This window comes from Caloenas nicobarica, chromosome 11 (assembly GCF_036013445.1).
Source record: "Caloenas nicobarica isolate bCalNic1 chromosome 11, bCalNic1.hap1, whole genome shotgun sequence".
Classification (NCBI taxonomy): domain Eukaryota; kingdom Metazoa; phylum Chordata; class Aves; order Columbiformes; family Columbidae; genus Caloenas; species Caloenas nicobarica.
In genome coordinates, this window is record NC_088255.1 from 3,321,597 (window position 1) to 3,341,046 (window position 19,450).

Consider the following 19,450-nt stretch of genomic DNA (forward strand, 5'->3'; position numbering starts at 1 on the left):
TGAAAGTAATAATAGAATCATTTTGGTTGGAAGAGACCGTGATGTCTGGTGTTCAGTGACCCTCAAAATTTCTCAGTCCTTGCTTGTCATAGGGTTGCTGATTATCCATGAGTCTGTTCTGCAACATATTCAGAAAGATGTGTTTGTGCTCTCCTGAGAACATCTTACAGAGCTCTTTTATTTCATTTTCCATGTCTTACGAGAGTGATTTATATTAGACAACTCCCAAACTGTGTAGGGAACTTAGTCTTTTAGCTAATTGATAGTACATTGGAGCTAGAGTGTACTATGTATTTGCCCTCAGGCTACCACATTGATGAAGTTTAGAACTGTCCACCTATTTAGGGTATTTGTTTTGCATCCTGCTTGTGTAAATAGAGCTGACTTCATGGAGACAGTAAGATTAACCTTGATTTTCTTCCCTGAATGATTTCTGTGGCAGCCTACTGATTTCCTCTTTCTCAAATCCTTCTGTAATTTGGCATAAAGATTTTTGATACTGATGGTAGAACAGTTCTGCACAGGAGCACCTTTAGGGGCTGCCAACTGCCTTCAGCTGACTTATGGGGGTATCTAGACACGTTCTTAGTCTCCTTGTGCTTCCAGCTTCCACGCTGCTCGTTTACGCCATCCTGCTGATTAGGCTGTGGGCTCTGTCAGGACGTTGTCCTGAAGCTGTCACAGTCATGTCACATAGCTGACCCTGTGCTCACTGTAGGTATGGGTATGTAGTTGCATTAAAACTGAATGAAACCTGAAAGAAAAAATACAGAAAGAACCCTATTTCAATAGTGTTGGTTTCATTTTCAGAAACTGCTGGCCTGTAGCTCTGGAGACACAAATGTTACTCTACCTAATTAATTTTAGCAAAAAAAAAAGGTAAATAATACAAAAAACCCTTATAGAATATTCTGTATTTCAGTACAAAAGTGAATTCATTTGGGGGAGAGTAATAAACAGCAAAAGAAAAAAGAGGACTAATTTTTTAGAGTAATCAGCACAGTAAGGAATAGTGGTTTGAGAAAAAAATGTCTGTATTTTCCCTAAAATTGGCATCTCTTTCTTAGGAAGAATCTCCCGCAGATGGTGAAGGTGTGTGTGGTGGTTGTGGGATGGGCAGACAGGGTGCCTCTGCCCATTTTTTTCGTGGACTTCTTGTACTTTCAGCAGGAGTAGATGGTTCAGGACTCATTGTTTTGCAGTGGCAGAAATAAGGAAACTGTTAAGTGCTGCTTATCAGCAGGAGCCGGGGGGCTGGAAGAGCTCGGGCAGCAGCAGCAGCACTAACTGCCAGAGTGCTGCTAAATCCTTCTTTTGTGTTTCCTTCTCGCCCGGCTGGGCAGCAGCCACTTCGGTTTCTAAAATACCAGAATACCCACAGGAAGCGAGATCGGAGGAAGGGTAGTTGGATCCTAAAACATTGCATTTACATGCTGCTTTTGACAGTAAGAGGTTAATAAAGATATAACCGCACCCCTGGACAGGATTAAATTGTAGGGTGTGTTGCAGCTGGGGCAAAGTGCGACATGCAGAGGTGAAGGAGCCTTCCGGAGAGGGACCTTTTGTAAAGCCCTCGGGACAACTGTCTCTACAGCAAAGGAAGGGGAATGCAAGAGAAAGGGAAAGCAAGCAGACTTCTGTATGGAGGAGAGGGAAGAAAAAGCAATATGGTCAAGAAAATTGCCATTGTTTGCCTGACACAACACTGCTGAGATATAGGAGACTTGGTAAGGTTTATCTGTCAATGTGCTCTGTTGGTGTCATCTATAGCTCAAATCAGTAATTAAATGTCTCCAAAAAGTTACTAGAGAGATTTGATGAGCCAGTTTGAAGAGGAAGTGTCTGTACAAGTTCTGAGCAGAAAATGTGAACAGAACTTGTGCTCATAGGTGTGAGGTGGTGCGAAAAGGGCAACCTGACTGTCCCGATGCTGAATAACACCTAATAGCACTTTTTATTAGGATTGTATCTTGATTATAAAAGAAAGATTTTTTTATTCACTTTTTAAAGTGTTTTTGCACCTCATTTGAGGGAAACGAGTTGTCTTAAATTGAACGACAATTATTGTGGTGGGTGGGGCAGGACAAGAGACTTGTCATTGAAATGAAAAATTAAGAGCATTTCCCAGGAAACACTTTGGGGTTATTTAGTCTTTTAAGCTTGCATACGGAGAATCTGAGAAGAAAAAGCAATCATGCACTTGCTAAATATCACTTGTTTGCACATTTGGAACTGCGGTTTGTCTTTTATAACCCCATTAGAGTTATCACCTGCTTTTTTGTGTGTGTGCAACTGTTGTATTTTGAATTATTGGGACAAAGACAGGAAGTATTTAAGTGTTCTGATAATTTTTACAAGTTGACAGAGAAACTGCTTGTTAGAAAATATTGACAGAATTACATTACATATAGTCATAGTTTTTGTAGACAAAAAGTTATATGTTTAATGCTCGTACAGTCACTTAGAACAGAACAGTTAATACACTGTGAAGTTGCAAAGCGTAGGTTTTAACTTCTTTCTTTATAAACTAGAATCTCATCTTTAATTTGTTAGAGGAAACTGTTGCTTTCTAAATCCAGGCATAAGCAGTATGCAGGTAGGAAGGAGAATTCTTTTTTTCAGCCATATACTGTTTCAAAGTAGTCTCATGCATTAAATACATATATACCTACATACATATATACTTTTTTAAAGCATGTCTCTAATTTGAAAAATGCGTATTAAAAATAAGTGTGAGAGAAAAAGAAGGATTTTTTTTTTAATCCTCTTTAGATAAGACAGTTCAGGATTTAGACAAGGAATCACATATTTGTTTCTTATTGTTACTCTTGGGAAGTTAAGGGGGAAAAGCATAGATACATGGATATAGCACATTTTCACCTTGCTGCTGTTTCCTTCCCCATCTTCTTTACCTCCTAACCTAAACCGTGACCGAATGGACACCATACAGGATGACAGACCTCCCCTTATGATGAGGTACAAACAGGAAATTTGAACCGTCCCTACACCACTGGATCAAGAAGGAAGGAAGTAGAAGTAATGAGGTTAATTATCTTTGAAACTCCTTCCAGTATGTGAAATAACAAATCCAGGTCCCACTGCTGTGAATTTTGGATAGGTAGTTCAGCTGGGAGTGTTCACAGTTAAAAGCAATATTTTCGTGATGTTGGATGGTAGCATGAATAATGATGAAAGAATCTGGCTCATGATGTGGAAAACCATGAAGAAGAGCTTGTGCTAATTGCTGGTACCTAAATGCTGGTTTCTAAAAATGAAGAACTTTATTTTCTTTCTGGTTTGTCCTAGGAAACTTTTGGGGGAAAAATAGAATTGAGATCATGACCTTTGTTTAATGTAGCTGCATATCATCTTTTTCTTGTTTGACTGTGTTTTCCTGTGTTCATGGTTACGTGTGATTGAACAGGGCATTGGAGCAATCACTCTACCATCTGATACTTGTTTACAATGGCATATTCTTCCTCTTGGCAACTTTATTCTTTCAAGTTCAAGAAATAGCAATACCTCATGGTGCAGTTTATAAAGAAATTTGTTGATCTTTGATATAGTCTCTTATGGAAAATTAGTTGTGACGGCTTAGTAATTCACTTCTTTATGGAGTGATCCAAAAACTGCTTCAGAGGCTGATTTTGCCAAGTTACATGGCAAATGTTTCTGTTCACATGGCTTCTTTCAGAGGTTGTTACGCCTTTTGATGATAAAGGAGAACTTAGCTTTACACTCAAGTGAATTGTGAGCTTACTGGATCAGTCTTATACTCTTTAACTCTTAGTAGGCCTATGAGCTTGAGATATTAAAACTTGTCACTGTAAGAACAATAAACTGATATCGCTCTCCTGGCTTGAAATTCTGGAGCAGTGATGGCAAAGATATGGGCTATTGAGCTGCAAGTATCTCGTAATCTTTAATGTCTTCTTAACCTTTGTAGGGATATATGTTACGCAACTGGCAATTGAGATGTGATAGAGCTGGAACTTGCTGATAATCCGAACTCTGAAATTCCTCAGCAGATCAGTGGGAGCTGCACCCCAGGATGCAGTAGCAGCGGCTTCAGGCAGCATTACCACTCTCGCTCATCCGAGAGCCATGGCCTTCTGCTGGCTTTTCATCTACTACTTCCACCAGAAATTTGGTTTGTCACCACTGTTCCAGAATTTCAAGCCAGGAGAGCGATATCAGACCTCTGCCTCTTAAAGATTTTCGTAACACATTTCCTGAGATTAGAGCAAGTCTTCTTTTCTGAATTAGGTCAAAGGCTGTCAGACTTTGTTGTTATTTTAAAGGCCCTGACACAGTTACATTTGTGCAAAATGCTAATGAGGAGGGACAAAGTTGCTTTTTCGCTTGATAAGATCAATGAGCAGGTTGATGGTTATTAGTTATGTAGTGGGTAGTACTACTTACGTAAAAAAACCTAACCCAGATCTTTGTTCCTATGAGGATTTTACCAAGAGAGACCTTGTTTAGGTGCTTTTATACTTAACAATGTTCAATTTGACATATTTCTGAAAACTTAGAGCAGAAAACAGGTCCATATAATGACCTGTGTGTGAGTATAGGGAGAGTATCTGAAACAAAAATGATAAGGAATTAATCCATTACGTTATTGTTATTAGTCCTACAATAATATATGGCTATAATCCTACTTTCCAGTCACTGAGATCACCTATTTCAAAATTTGAAATGTCAAGTTCGAAACTTACATTGGTAATTATCTTGCCACCTAACTTCGCACGTTGCTTTTAAGAAGTTTACCATCAACATCCAGCTGGATGCTTATTCTGTAATCTTTCAGCCTCCTGCTCATGTGCCAGAAGTCTGAAGAATACCTGCCAAATTCTCTAGTTTCTTCCTGATGGCTTCCGATTTGCTTCTGCAGTTTACACAAAGTGCATTGATCATCCAAAATGTAATTCATTAAGTGTAATATAATATAAAATCACACTGATAAAGCAGGCCATTTCCTTTTCATTCTGAGAAGCTGTAAAAAGATCTCTGGTTTTTTATTTCTTTCTAAGCTGTCCAAGATTTTCCAGGAATTAGCTTCTAACAGCTCTGCTGGGTGCTGCCATTGAGCACTTAAGGTTCACACAGTGAATGTGAAAGCTAAATATCGTAGACTCATATAATAATTAAGATTGGAAGAGATCTTGACTGGTCATTTGGTCTGATCCCTTTCTCAATAGCGCCAATGTAAAATTTAGATCTAACTTTGAAGTTAGACCAGGTTCTTGTCCGGTCAAGTTTTGAATATGTTTAATGACAAAATCCCACTATATCTCTGGCAGCTTGTTTCAGTGTTTGAACACTCTCATTATGAAGAATATTCTTCCTTGTGTGTAATTGAGATTTCCTTTGCTGCACCTTATTTTTGTTGCCTTTTACCCTTTTGTAGAGCATCTCAGAGAAGGGCCTGGCTCTATCTTCTCTTTAACGACTTGTTAGATAGTTGTCAATAGTAGTTGGATCTTTCATTAAGCTTCTCATCTTTACATTAAATAAATGCAGCACACTGAGCCTTGTACTTCAGTCCTCTAATCATCTCCAGGCCTTAATTATCTCAAGCATCTCATGTGTAGCAGCACTCCCCTGAACTCAGTGTGGGTTTTCAATGTTACTTGTGTAGTAGGAAGCCCAAGCTGGACACAATACTCCAGATGCGATCACACACAAGTGCAGAACAGAGGATAATAATCTCTTCACTTATTCGAGTAGCTACACCCTTGCTAATGCTGGCCCGTACGTGGTGAGCCTTTTTTGCCTCACAGACATGGTGCTGCCTTATGCTCATCTTGTCATTTGATGGGCGCCAGGGCCTTTTCTGCACAGCTGTTGTGGGATGCTACTGCATGCCAGGTGCAAGACTCAGCATTTATGTTCCTTGGCTTCATAAGGTTTTCATCAACTCGTTCTCCAGCGGTTGAGATCTCTGAGCAGGCGGCGCTGTGCTCCAGTGCACCGGCTGCTTCCGCCAGTGCGGTGGGATTCCTTTTGTTCGATAGTCCTGAAAGTTAAACAGCTCATGATTCCCATGTAGCTGGGTGCTTGGTTGTTCTACAGGCAACAGTGCCTGTCTTGAATTGGAAAGTAATAATGACATTGTTATTCTAATCTTGAAAATCTCAATTATGGTTGATTTATATGATAATCTGAACACAGACCATACATAATAAATACAGTATTGATCATTTGCAGCTGCTCACTCCAAGTATTTTGAACTGCTCATCTGATGCCTGCAAAATACACTTGTATCTTATGGGCGTAGTTTATGATCTAAGTCCTGGGGAACTCTTCACCCCTGTGTCCCGTGTGTCGTGTTCACCACCACAGCACCCCCACCCCCCATTTAAAATGCCTTCCTGTTCAAGTTTTGCTAGCACATTCGACATTTTCTGTGTGCCCAGTGTGGTAATTACTCTCTGTTTCATCTCTATCTAATCTTTAGATCATAAGAAATGTTCTCAACATTTGGCTTTTCTTAAGGTTTTATCTTCTAAGCGTTGACAATTTTCTGAAGTGCATTTTGCTGTGGCTTTTTACCCCCGCCTTCTTCTCCCCCCCTGCCCCATAATCAATTCTAAGACCAAGAAAGCAGTCTGGGAAAACCGATAATGATTCTGTGCCATTCTGTGTACATGAACTGCCGTCCCTCTCTGCACAAGCAGTGGAGTTACCTCCCGTATGTCACTCTAGTGAACAGAAATACTCTTTTTCTTCACTGAACACTGATTGCTGCAGACTTCAGCCAGTATCACTTTTAGTGGGAGGTGCTCTATGTGTTTGCCATAAACACACATAGAAACGCAACTTTTTTCCATTTCAAACAATTAATATTCCTAGTGATCAGGTGAACAATGTAAACGTTTCAAGAGGAGGTAAGAGTGGGGCTGATGGGTGTCCAGGCTGCTGAGAAACAGGACCAGTCTGCAGGACATCACCAGGCGCATCCTCTGTGACAGAAGCGGTGACAGGTGTCCCTGGCGGGATGCTCATTTCGCAGGCTGGAGGATATGATTATCTTTGCTGCACTGATACAGAGAATCTGCTGTCAGTACACACACTGTAAAAGGCCTAATGGGAACAGAGAAGCCAGACAGATCTTAGAAAGAAAGCAAGAAAAAAATAGTCGAAAGGCCTTATCCTCACAACTGTCACTTTCATTGCTTGTCATCCTGTTGTGGTTCACTTCACTTGTGTTTGCTGCTGGTTTTACCCTGTATCCTAACAGTCCTTTGCTGTACAAATCTGTCAGGAGTTGAAAAGAACAAATAAAGTTAATTGAATCTTCAAGGAGTTTGTTAATGAAAGGAAGTTCTCTTAAAAGTATAGTAATGTGGATTCCAGTTTAGCTCGGATATTCCTGTATAGGGAAGCTAAAGGGTCCTTTCCCTGTTAGCTTTCATGTTTTTTACCTAAAGATTGTTAAAGCTTGTTAAAGCACTGAAAGCCTGTTAGGAATTCCTCTCTCCCAAAACTGTCTATGTTCTGTCATTAAAAAGAAAGAAGTGAAATGTGGGAAGTTGGGTTTTTTGGCTCTATAAACAATCCTCGTGTTTTTATTGCATCTTGATCTGGTAGTTAGAACAAACTCATACGCCTTAAATGCTATAGAAGGATTTAGCATGAACTACTTGTTTGCTTAACTTCCAAGTATTACTAATTTAATTAGAACAAGCAATTTCCACAACACTTGATTCTCTGTATTTTAGTGTATATGCAACCATTGCATGTGTTTTCTGAACTAAAAGGAAATAGCAGCCTCTGCTGGCAAAAAACCCACACCAAAACCAAACCAGCCAAACAAAAAACCCACCCGACCTTCTAAAAAAGTATTTTTAAGCTGTCTATATGTATTTAGTGGGTCTGGAACTGTGAAAAAACAACTGAAATGTGTCATTGACTGGGTGATTTTTACCTTATCGCTTAAGTCACCCATTCCAAATCTGTTTGCAGCTGGTTCCAAAGCTTTGCCTGCCCTGTTCATACTCGTGGAGATGTAGATTTTGAGGACAGCAGCTGGCGATGCTGGGCTGCCAGGTGTGTGAGCGGTTGCAGGCTATGGATGGGCTGTTGTGAAAGAAAGGAAGCGTTTTTGAAGCACTCAGTGGGATGCATGGTCATGTCTTTCCCTTTCTTCCCTTCCTCTGCTCTCCCCAAAAGTAACATTATACTTCTCTGTCCTTTTCGTGTGTGTGCGTTAAATCATTTGTCTCACTCGGGGTTCTGCAGCGTGTAAGTGTGAGCTTCAGTGAGACAGCACCGACCTCTGCCAGTGTTCTTCTGAGAAACTCGTTTTCATTTTAATGCATAAAACCACTTCTCACTGTGTTTGGTTCTTGAACATGTATTTTTAGCCTTGTTATTTGGAGGTCATTTTTCTACAAATATTGTGATAAATTGCTGTCAAACAAGGGTTCCATACTACAGCTACAGACTACTAACAATACAGGAGAGTGTGTGCAACATGTGGAATTCTAGTTCAGTTTATGATGATTCTTTTTTTTGTGAACTAAAATAACAGCCAACAAAAATGATGCAGAGCTGGGATGTGCAATGTATATAGAGGTTTCATGAAAGATGGAAAGAAAGCAACAAAACCCTTACTGCTTAACCTGAACACTTACTATCCCTTCTCTCAGCTATTTCTAAAATGATTTCCTTCTAAGGAAAATCAAACACTGTTTATTTTAGCAGTTACATGCCCCAGTAAATTTATTGTGATATAGAAGGAATTTAATCTTATCCTGCTTAAGAAATAAGCTTTCCATTTGTGGCTGATCAGCACTTTTTTCATATAGTGAAAATCATGAATAATTGTAATAAATGTGTAATGAATAATTTTAAGGATTCTAAACTGCATTCAGATTGTTAAACAAGAGGTACATGCTAGGATAGATGAGGTAGTAATGAAGCTTGAATTATTGGGCTGAAACAGTAGATCTCACTACTCCAAAAGATCTTATGTATAATAAGTATAAATATATATATAAAATTTAAAACCACCAAAAATATATATTTTATGGCTATAATAGTTTCTACCTTGGCTATTTCTGAGGACGTTTCTGAGTGTGGCACTGTGATCACAAGCCCTGTTGTGAGAGATCAGATGCAAATTCTTCTGTCCCTGTGATCTTTTCTTAACAGTGATAATAAGTACAGGATTTAGTAAAAGGTACCAACTCTTGCAAAACTTCCAGGAATTTTAAAGCTCAGGAATTTTAAAGGCGACCCGTTTGTGAGGAGAAAAAAAGCAGAAATGACCCAAATCCTCCTCCCAACTGCGTCACACTGGATTGGTGAGCAAAACCACCGCTGTCCCTGCCACCCCGGGGCTGGGGCCACCATCTGTGGCCCTGGGCACCGTCCCCTGGGCAGCACCTACTGGCCCTAAATTGTCGCCAGGTGTTTTATTTAGAAGATAAACCCTCTCTCCTCATGCAGAAATATGGATCTTTGTGTGGCAGAAACACCCATCCCCAAGGGCTGGCCCAGGGAAGGGCCCTGGGGTCCCTGGAACAGGGGGACCCTCATTGTGTGGGGGTTCTGTCCCCAAAACGGCTCCAGCATCCTCACCAGGTGCTGGGCAGGGCCCTTGGATTCAGTTCTTCTTTCTTGGAACGTCTTGTTTTGGTGGAAATAGTAGAAAATCCGTCCCCCCCAAGGATGCTGGTGGGAGGTCCCAGGTGCTAAATGACATTCTGGAAGATCCACATGGAGCTCATGATGTTCCCATCCTGCCCGGGCAGGGGGACAGGTCACTGCAGGCATTGTCCCCCGGCTCTGCCACCACCCCCAGTCTGTCATTTTGGGGCAGGATGATGAGCAAAGGTGGTAGGGAGGGGCGTGACAATGACACCAATCCCCCCCCTGGTGCTCATCACCTTCTGGCACATGTCCAGGAACTCCCCCAGGGTCACCACGCTGTCACCGTCCCTGTCCATCTTCTGCGAGGGGACAGCCGGGGGCTCGGTGGGGATGGCCCTTGTCCCCAGCGGTGGTGACACCTCATCTCTGCTGAGGTGTTTCTAGCTAGGAGTTTTTATGCCTGCATAATTTTTCTCTTGTCTCATGTAAAATTAGAAGTGGACAAGGTAGCGGGAAACAAAATTATTAATTTGCTGATGCCATTTTGAGGCCAGATGGTATTGGAAAAAAGGACAGGATGTTTTAGTTGGCATTCTTCCTGCCACTGGATGGCAATGTTTGACCGAAAACCAAAACACGAGGAAATAATAAAACAGGAAATGAAAACGCTCTTTTATTGATAGAGGAGGGACACATCTGCCTTTCTGTATGTGGCTTTCTGGAATCTGAAGAGGAGGAAAACACTATATTGTATTAAACAGAACCAAATTTCTTTGCTCTCCCTATTTATTGATCTTCCAGTTGTGCTTAGGAACCTCTTTGATTCTGAACTTCAGTGTGTTAGATGCTAAGAAAATGGATGTAAGTCATTTGGTGCCTACAAGAATTGAGTAACTTCCACTGTATCCAAGCTCACTTAAGAAGCACCTTCTTTTAAGATTATGGATGTTAGACTCCAAATCTGAGCAAGGTTTTCTGGTGGTGGTGGTGGTGTTGTTGTGGGTTTTGGTTGGTTGGTTTGGTGTGTATTTTAAAATGTACCAAGCTGTAAAAAAGAAGCAAAAGTTTATACGTAATGTTGACTGTGATATAACTATATACCAGCACATTAATTTTAATTGTGAAGATGACATTGGTGAGGTGTTTTCTTAGAGTTAGAATGAAAATTGAAATGAGACACCTGAAACACCTGTGGCTGCTCTGTTCACCTGCAAGCAGCTCTGGGTGTTGCACTTTGTAATCCAGGTACTGATTCAGCCAACTATGGCAACTGGCAAATAAATAATATTACTATTAGATCAGAGCACATTTCACAGCTTTTTGTTCAACTAATAAGCCTCGGATATGAAGTAATCTCTTCTTGAACACAGTCATACATGATGCCCTGTGTGCGTGAAAATAATATATTTGTTACACTTTGACCTCAGTTGCTTTATGTCATTGTTGGTTGTGGACAGTTCTCTGTGAGTTTAGCAATCTGGAAAGCACAGATCTCAGCGCCCACTTCTTGCTGTGACAAACAATCCAGTCATTGGTGGATATGAATTTTGCTACAGTGAATATTTATGCTTCATATCACACAGGTACATTCAATCCTAAGCCACTCCTTTACATCACGGAACGTGACAAGTGTTGTTTGTCAGAAAAGATTGATTTTTTGAGTGAAAAAGATATAGGTTAATAGAACTATTCCTGTTTAAATTTTGAATGTATAATTTATGACTGGAACTTACAACATGTTTCATTGGGTGAGACAAAGGGAGCATTTAACTTAATACTGTATCTCCAGGAGGGGCCAGTGGCAGATGATTAGGAAAGAATGTAAGAATTAGGTAAACAAGATAGGTCTCCTCTTTTGAAATAACTTCTTCCACAGATTTATTTGTTGGTTGTTCATGTTTGTGGGGGGGGGGGGTTTGGAGTTGTTTGGTTGGTTTGTTTGGTTTGGTTTGGTTTTTTTAACTACTGAATATCTTGCAGAGAGGAGTTCATAGCTTTATTACATTTTATGTAAATACCTCACTTCATTGGGGTTTTGGACCTGCATGTCAGAACCTTAGAAAAATCGCGGTCTTTGTAGTCCTGCTCTGCCATCAGCCAGAATTTCTATGGACTTTTATCAAGCTTTGTGCTAAGTCAGTGGTTGCTCAGGAACCCATTTTGTTTGGTTTATCTGAAAATGGTCAGTGTGGAGGGAAAAAGTGAATTGCAGTGGAGATAGAATGAAAAGGTTTGTTATTCCATCTGACCAATGCTCATTTGCATGATAAACGTGGGAGACTGGACATGAAGGGCGAGGCAAGAGTTAAGAGGGCACATAACTAACTGACCGAGTAGATTATGAGGTTAATTAATAGGTACTTTAGTTCTGAAGAGAGGACCTCTTTACCAATGCTCTCAGCAAAGCCAGTAACTGGACATAGTGGGTTTATTTCCAAAGATGAAATGTGAGCCACCCAGCCCGGCTCCTGACGATGGGTCCCCGGTGGGTGTCCTGCTGCTGGAAGTCACCGCTGGTTGTGCACAAACACGCACGTACCAACCCTGGCAGTCACAATGCAGCTTCCAGATAAAGCACCAAGAGCCTTGTTCTTCATTAAAATAGTTCTTGTCTAATTAATTTAAGGCTAATCTTATCTTAGTCAAGGACAGAATTCCTTTCTCCCTCGAAGTAAACAGTCGGGATGATTTAAGATTTATGCTGCACCATAAAAGCATTGAAAGCTTGACTTTTCCAAGATTCCTTTCTCTTAACCAGATATAAACTCTAACTGTACAGTTACAAACTGAGTTATGGCAGAAGTCTGAGTTAGCAGAGGTGCCACAATGGAGAGCTTGGAAATGGTGTTTCAGAAATCCTGAGCTATGGTTCTGAGCCATGCTGACCTACTGCAAACATGGTTGCAAACCACGAATTTTGCTTCCCCTCTCTCTGTTTCTGCTGGCTGCATTTACTTTTGTGAAATAATCTAGAATGTAATGGGGAACAAGATGTGCCTTTTTTCTTTTTCTTCTTTTTTTTCTTTTATTTCTTGCTATTCTATAACAGATTGCTTCACATCATGACTGTACTCACTGAAGAATGGAAACTGTATCAGTGAGCACAGACATAATGTAAGAATCCAAAAAAAGAAAGAGGCAACAGAGATTATAAACTGGAGGACTAGGTGGCAATAAGTACATGTGAGAAATCTGTAATTTATGAATCTTTAAAGTATAATATACTTGATTGCTATGGAGAAAGAGAGATATGAAAGATCTATGAAGATCATTCTACAGCCATTGTTTTTTCAAAAATCTCCAGACAGTAAAACTTGACAGGTTTTCCAAAACTGTCTGGAATGACTGTCTAAGCCTTTGTATGCACAAAATTACCGGTTACAGACGTTTAAAGAAAAAAATTAAAAATCCAGTCTAGCTCTGCAGGACGCCAAAAGACACTTTGCAAATAAACACTGGGTTCTTTCTTTCTTACTTGATGCTTTGAATCTTACGGCATTTTATTCCTGACTTTGATCTGCAAGCCTAAGATTAATTTTCAATGTATTTATCGTTGAAAGCTTTCAAGTCTGGAGAGCTGGCAGAGTGCAGACCCTCTGCTCGTGCTGGACCATGCACTGTATTTGATGGTTGATAACGCTGTGCCTCCCATCCTGTTTCTCAGATGCCATCTTGCTCTACTTCAGTTGGCCAGCATCCAAACACTTCTGTCAAATGTTTATGCATTATAAAAATATGTTTCATTGAATAAATCCTCACTTAGCTCATACTTTTGAAAGGGCCAGGTCTGTAAGGTGTTGGTAACAGCTTACAGGCTGAGGTTGTGTTCCAACCACATGCGATGTTCTGTAATACGGGAGGGCATTGAGACACCGACGTCCTCATTTAAAGCTCACTTGGGAACTCCTGTCTTCTACAGTAGAACCCAGAACAGCTGCTGACTCACTGCAAGAACTGATGTTAGATCAGGTCACTGGAGCCCTCACGTGCGATGTTTTTCTGTCCCAAGCATGCTGTCTCTTCAGCATTTCTTAGCACTCCTCTGCGCTGTATTTTGCTGAAGAAGAGGTATCCAATAGAGCTGCTTTGATAAACACGCACCACCAGCAGCAAGTTAGATTTTGTTGATTGTTTTTAATTTCTTTCTGCAAATGGCTTTTCTGACATTCTGTTTTCCTCAGTCCTGATGGTTTAGTACTATGTAACCTGATGTAATCTGGCAGAGATGTCAGCCAGTTTGATAGAAACATATTCAGTGTCTGGAGTCTTTGGTTCAGATTTAGACATTGTTTCTCTCTCTAAAATGGAAGTATTTTTTTCTCTTTCATTCAAACAAACAGCAGATTTTTCTTGCCCCCCTCTGTGCATAGTAGTGTGTCAAAGACCGATTTAGGAAAAAACTTTTTGTCACTAAATCTCAACTTGGAAAGACAGCAAGCTGCCAAGAGTGGCTGTGATCCCTGAGCTGGTGCCTGCAGGGCACTTCTGCAGAAGTGGTGGCACAACTGGAGAAACAGCAGTGAGGTAGGTCCAGATAAAACTGATTCAGGTTGGTGGGGGAAATACAGAGGAATGAAACAAGTGCTAAAGCAAACAGATCAGTATGTTACCTGGCCGCTAAGAGTAATATGTAGTAGAAAATGCTCTATATACTCGAGCTGGTTCCATGTTTTCCATCGCAAGTTGATCACTTCGAATTTAGTAGGGAAAAGAAACAAAAGAAAAAAGAAAAAGCTTGAGGCTGCAATTTCCTGTAGAATATGGACTCAAGTAAAATAGGGTAATTGACTCATTTGCAAGTCTGACTTCCACTGAGGGAAATATATTGTCTGCATAAAATAATTGTACGACTGTTTTCACAGAGAAGTTACAGCATCTTAATGCTTTGGTGCAAGAACTTGTAGTTCCTTTAAAATGCTGCCTTAATGCCAGGGGCTTTCCACATCCTTGCAATAATCTCCTCAAATATGGCTGAATTATGAGTCTCAGTAGAGACGGGGAGGTTTGGACAGCTAAATTATCTTAAAAATCTCATGTGTGCTGAGCACGATCCAACGTACATGTGCCAGGGGCTGCTTTCATTTGCCTCTCTCAGCACTTGGGCAGTTACTGAGATACTGAGCAGGGAACTGAAAGAAAAGCAAGGGCGAGTGGTACAATTTTCATTTGCTACCTGCTGTGACACCAAGGCGATAGTTGTGTTTGAAATCAGAGGTGTTTGGAGCAGGAAAAGAATAGAAAAAGAAAAGGTATAACATGAAGGATAATAACACTGATTTTGTGATTTGTCTTTTTTTAAAATTGTTTTAAGTGATTGACAGATACTGTATCTAGAAACTTCGTCATATTTATCCACATACATCTACATCTGTGTCCTTTGCAGCAATAATATACTTGGTAAAATATCGTAGGTTTATGGGGGCCTTTTTGTTTACTTGGTGGGAAATTAGGTCCCTTTATATTTCCATTTAAAGTTCGCAAGCATTCACACTGCAAAGAGAAACTTTTGAAGACATTTCAATAGGATTTTCAAAGATTACTGCAATTATGAAGCAAGGAAGAGAAGACTACTTCTAAGTTCTAATTATAGTTTGACTAATGGAGATCAGAGGACTGTTATTCCTTCGGATTTATTTTAATCTGTTTGTTTTGTTCTCGGTGGGGTTTTTTGTTTCGTTGTTTTTGGTTGGTTGGTTGGTTTTGGTTTGTGTGTGTGTTTTGTTTTATTTGTTTGTTTTTCCTGCTTGTCCAGATCAAAGTGCTACAGCATTTACAGAATGTTACTCTTGTTTAGATGTTGCTTGCTGTGCTATGAACTGTCATTTTTAAGGTCAGGTTACCTGGAGCCTGTGTGCATCCCTTCCTTGGTGCCAAGGTAATACAGAGACCGTTTTGTTTTATCTGTTCTTCTTGGCAGTGTACCTAAGCCGTAACTGCATTTTGGCTGTAGATGTGGGAGACGCGAGGTGTAGGGGAAGCACTGGCAAACTTGTTTGTAGTGCTAGATGAGACGGAGAAATGGAAGAGGCAGGATCAGAAAACTTTTTCCATGCTGAAGTAGTGCTTGTGACAGTGCTATGTCTTTGTGTAAGTTTTTCTGCCAAATATATATATATATATATATATATATATATATATATATATTTTTTTTTTTCCCCCCAGCAGAGTTGGGACCAGTTGCTTCCTAGTTTGAGCAACAGTACAGGCTTCTAACCTACGGAAATATTCTTGGTATGGGTAATGGTGATACCAGAATCTGCGGTCACCCAGAAGGCAAAGTTCGTCATGTGCACACTAGTGCTGGGTTTCTGCTCCAGAGCAATATAACAATTGTAGGTCATTTCTCCAAACCAGAGCAGCTGGAAAGCTGCCTGTCAGAAAAGAACCCGGGGGTATTGATCGACAGCAGCTGAACATGAGCCAGCGTGTGCCCAGGTGGCCAAGAGGCCACCAGCATCCTGGCTGGTACCAGCACTGGTGTGGCCAGCAGGCCCAGGGCAGCGACCGTCCCTGTGCTGGGCACTGGGGAGGCCAAACCACAAATCCTGGGGGCAGTTTTGGGCCCCTCGTGCCAAGGAAGACCTTGAGGTGCTGGAGTGAGTTGAGAGAAGGGAACGGAGCTGGGGAAGGGGCTGGAGCACAAGTGTGATGGGAGCGGCTGAGGGAGCTGGGGGTTCAGCTGGAGAACAGGAGCTGAGGGGAGACCTTCTGATCTCTGAACTGCCTGAAAGGAGCTTGGAGCCAGGGGGGGTCGGGCTCTGCTCCCCAGGAACAAGTGATGGGATGAGAGGAAACTGCCTCAAGTTGCACCAGGAGAGGTTCAGATTGGATCTTGGGAACAATTTCTTCCCCAAAGGGCTGTTGGGCATTGGAACAGGCTGCCCAGGGCAGTGGTGGAGTCACCATCCCTGGAGGTGTTGGGCAGACACAGACATGAGGTTCTTAAAGACATGGTTTAGTGCCAGGTTAATGGTTGGACTCAATGATCTTGAAGGTCCCTTCGAACCAAAATGATTCTATGGTTGCGGGAAAATTTCTGCTCCTTCCGTCCTCTCCCCCCCTGCCTTTTTTTTTTTCCTAAGAGGCAGAATTTGCTAATTCTGATCTCTGTTCCTGAGGAGAAAAGAAAATCAGAAACTTTTTTAAAGAAACCTTCCTAAGCAAAGGCTCAATTTGTTTAATTTCAGACAAGAGAAATAAAATGAAGAAATCACTAAACAGCTGGCATGAAAATAATTAGGAAATCTCTGTAGGTGTCACTACTTGCTATTCCTACAGTGTTTATGTCACAGCTGCACAGTGAGGATTTACTGATGTTACAAATAACCTGAAACTAGCGATCTGTAAATACCAAACACAGTCTTTATGACTGTACACATGGAAAAATCTGAAGGGAGGATGCTGTGAAAATGTTATATTTCTTTGATCAGCTTCTTAGTTGCACGAGTGCATATTGATCATCAGCCTGGCTGAAGTCTGTATTGGTCTTGATTGGTGGTATGAGAACAGAATTTTGTTTCCGTTATATGTGCAATGAGAAACATTGACTAAGGATATTTGGAATATTAGTGTGAATGTAAGAATCTATTACAAAAAAGCCCCACTGTTAAATGTACTGTGAACATAATTAAAGTCCTATTTAGAAGGTGAAACCATAGCAATGCAAAAAGGTGTCTCATGAAAAGTTTTGCCAAGCTACAAATAAATTCTTTAATTATATAAATGGTTGCAACTCCTCATATTTCGTTCGTTCGTTGTCAAATATTATTGGTTGCATTGTTCACACCACATCAAGTGTTTATTTCTGATATATATATACATATATATACTTATTCTACTATCTGAACTTATTTTCTGGAGGTGGGAGAATTTGTCTTGGGAACAGCTAAATGGAGCAAATTCCCAAGAGCAACCAAGGCATTGTGTCTAATAATGAGCCTGCCACAGAAAAGCACTGGCAATGTAATTTGCCTATCAATCACTGTCATCTCGGGAGCATGCGAAGCTTCTGGCAGCTGCAGGAACAGCTGTAACCCAGGTCTATTGTCCTTGTGACCATCTCGTGTATTTCTGAAGCCTATTAATGGCATTTTTAGGGCTTGAAAACTGGATGGTAGTAATATAAATCTGAATATTCTAAATGACACTGGCTCATTAGGCAGTGCTTTCTACAATAATATCTAATTTTTGAGAGTTCACTTGGCAAAAGAAAAGACATTTGAAATGGTACAAGTGTTACAGCTTTACAAATGCAAGCAGCATTTTCCCATTTAGCACAAAGAGAGAGGAAAACACTCAACAGATGTATCTAATTGCTCCTTCTACTCCATGTACTTTATTTCTTCCAAATGCCTGAGGGAAGACTTTGCCTTTCTGTGCGGGTAAGGCAAAGGGAATATGGCCTGGCATAGAGATCAGGCCCTGAACAGACCCAGTTGGACCAGTATATTCCATAGCAAGACAAGGACGGCGGATAGTTTTCTGTCTACCTGCTTCCACAGCACTATATGATGAATAAGATCTCTGTTGTATATATTAGTCTTGCACTCCTAGAGTTTCTGGATATAGGACCCCCCCTTCTTCCTGGCTGAATTTTTCTGTCTACTAATTTTTTTTAACAGTTTTGTACCTTGTAGATTTTGAAGTCTTCAGAAAAAGAGTTGGACTTCCCCAAGGCATATGAAAACTAGACCAGTGGCTATGTTGCTTGTGGGATTTGTATTTATTTAAAAAAAGGTGTTAGAAGTTTTTTGAAAAGGAAAGTTTATGGGAAAAAATAATGAATTTCAGCTCCTGGATTACTAGCTCTTCCAACATAAGCTTCATATTCTCAGGAGTCTTAGCCCTGGTTTGCCTCCTTGCTCTTGGTGAAGTGAATTGAAGATATTTAATATATTTTAACATCTCTTCTTTCATGTGTAAGCAACTGCTAAAGCTTCTGTAGGGTTTCTTGTGCTGCATATTGAACATAAAACTTCATAAGCACAATTCATTTTCCAGTGTTACCATCATTTCGATGCAGTGTTTTGACTGTAGAGTTACAGTGGTTTTGATGAATGTATTTTGCTTGGCAGTTGCAGGAATGTCGAGCCATATGGAGCCCTGTTGAAAGCTGAGACAAGCCAAGACTTGTAGAGATGTTTTTGAAAAAATCTAACACAACTTGCTATTTCTACTAGGGAATCGGAGGGGATCCTCTAGCTAGTTTCATATATGCCACTGAACCTCAAAGATACATGACAGTTGCGGTGGAGAACTACTTTTAAAAACGAGATGGAGCATCCATTACCCGTTCCTTCAATCAAAGGTTGCTCCAACTCTTTCTGCAGCTCTCACGTTGTGTATTGTAGTTGCATGCACTCATCATTGCTTTAATTCAAGCAATGACAGAATTATTATTTGCTTCAGATAATTATACAGTGTGGAGAGCACTGGTTAACAGTGCTTTTTGTAAATTTATTTCCTCTTCCTTTTTTTTTTTTTTTTTAAGTATTTCTGTCTCAGAAAAATTTGAGAACCTGCTGAATATCAAAGGCTCTTTACTAGCATGTGCCTCCTTTTATGTTTATCTGCTCCATCATACTATTCTCTGTGATAACAAAATCCTCTGTTACTCAATAATATACAGCTTGGGTTGAGAGCAAAACTCTGCTAATGTTACAAGCATTGAAGAAATTCAACAAGGTGGTGTTTGTAACTGAGGTAAAGAAATAGAAAGTAGTGGTGCCTTGGGATTTCCTGTCATTAACTTGTTGATATCTCCTACTGGATCATTTTCCTCTGTTGAATCTTTCTGAAAACTGAGCAGAGATGAATGGCATATCTGACCGATTTTAATATTCAAATT

General features: G+C 40.5%; 1 long non-coding RNA gene across 1 annotated transcript in view; it reads left to right on the plus strand.

Annotated features, from left to right (window-relative positions):
* The first annotated feature begins 1,527 nt into the window (after window positions 1-1,527).
* The window catches only part of LOC135993191 (uncharacterized), a 49,598-nt gene continuing 31,675 nt past the window's right edge, over window positions 1,528-19,450 (plus strand). The window contains exon 1 of the long non-coding RNA XR_010606829.1: window positions 1,528-1,727. This is a non-coding gene — a long non-coding RNA (uncharacterized LOC135993191). The remainder of the gene's footprint in view (window positions 1,728-19,450) is intronic.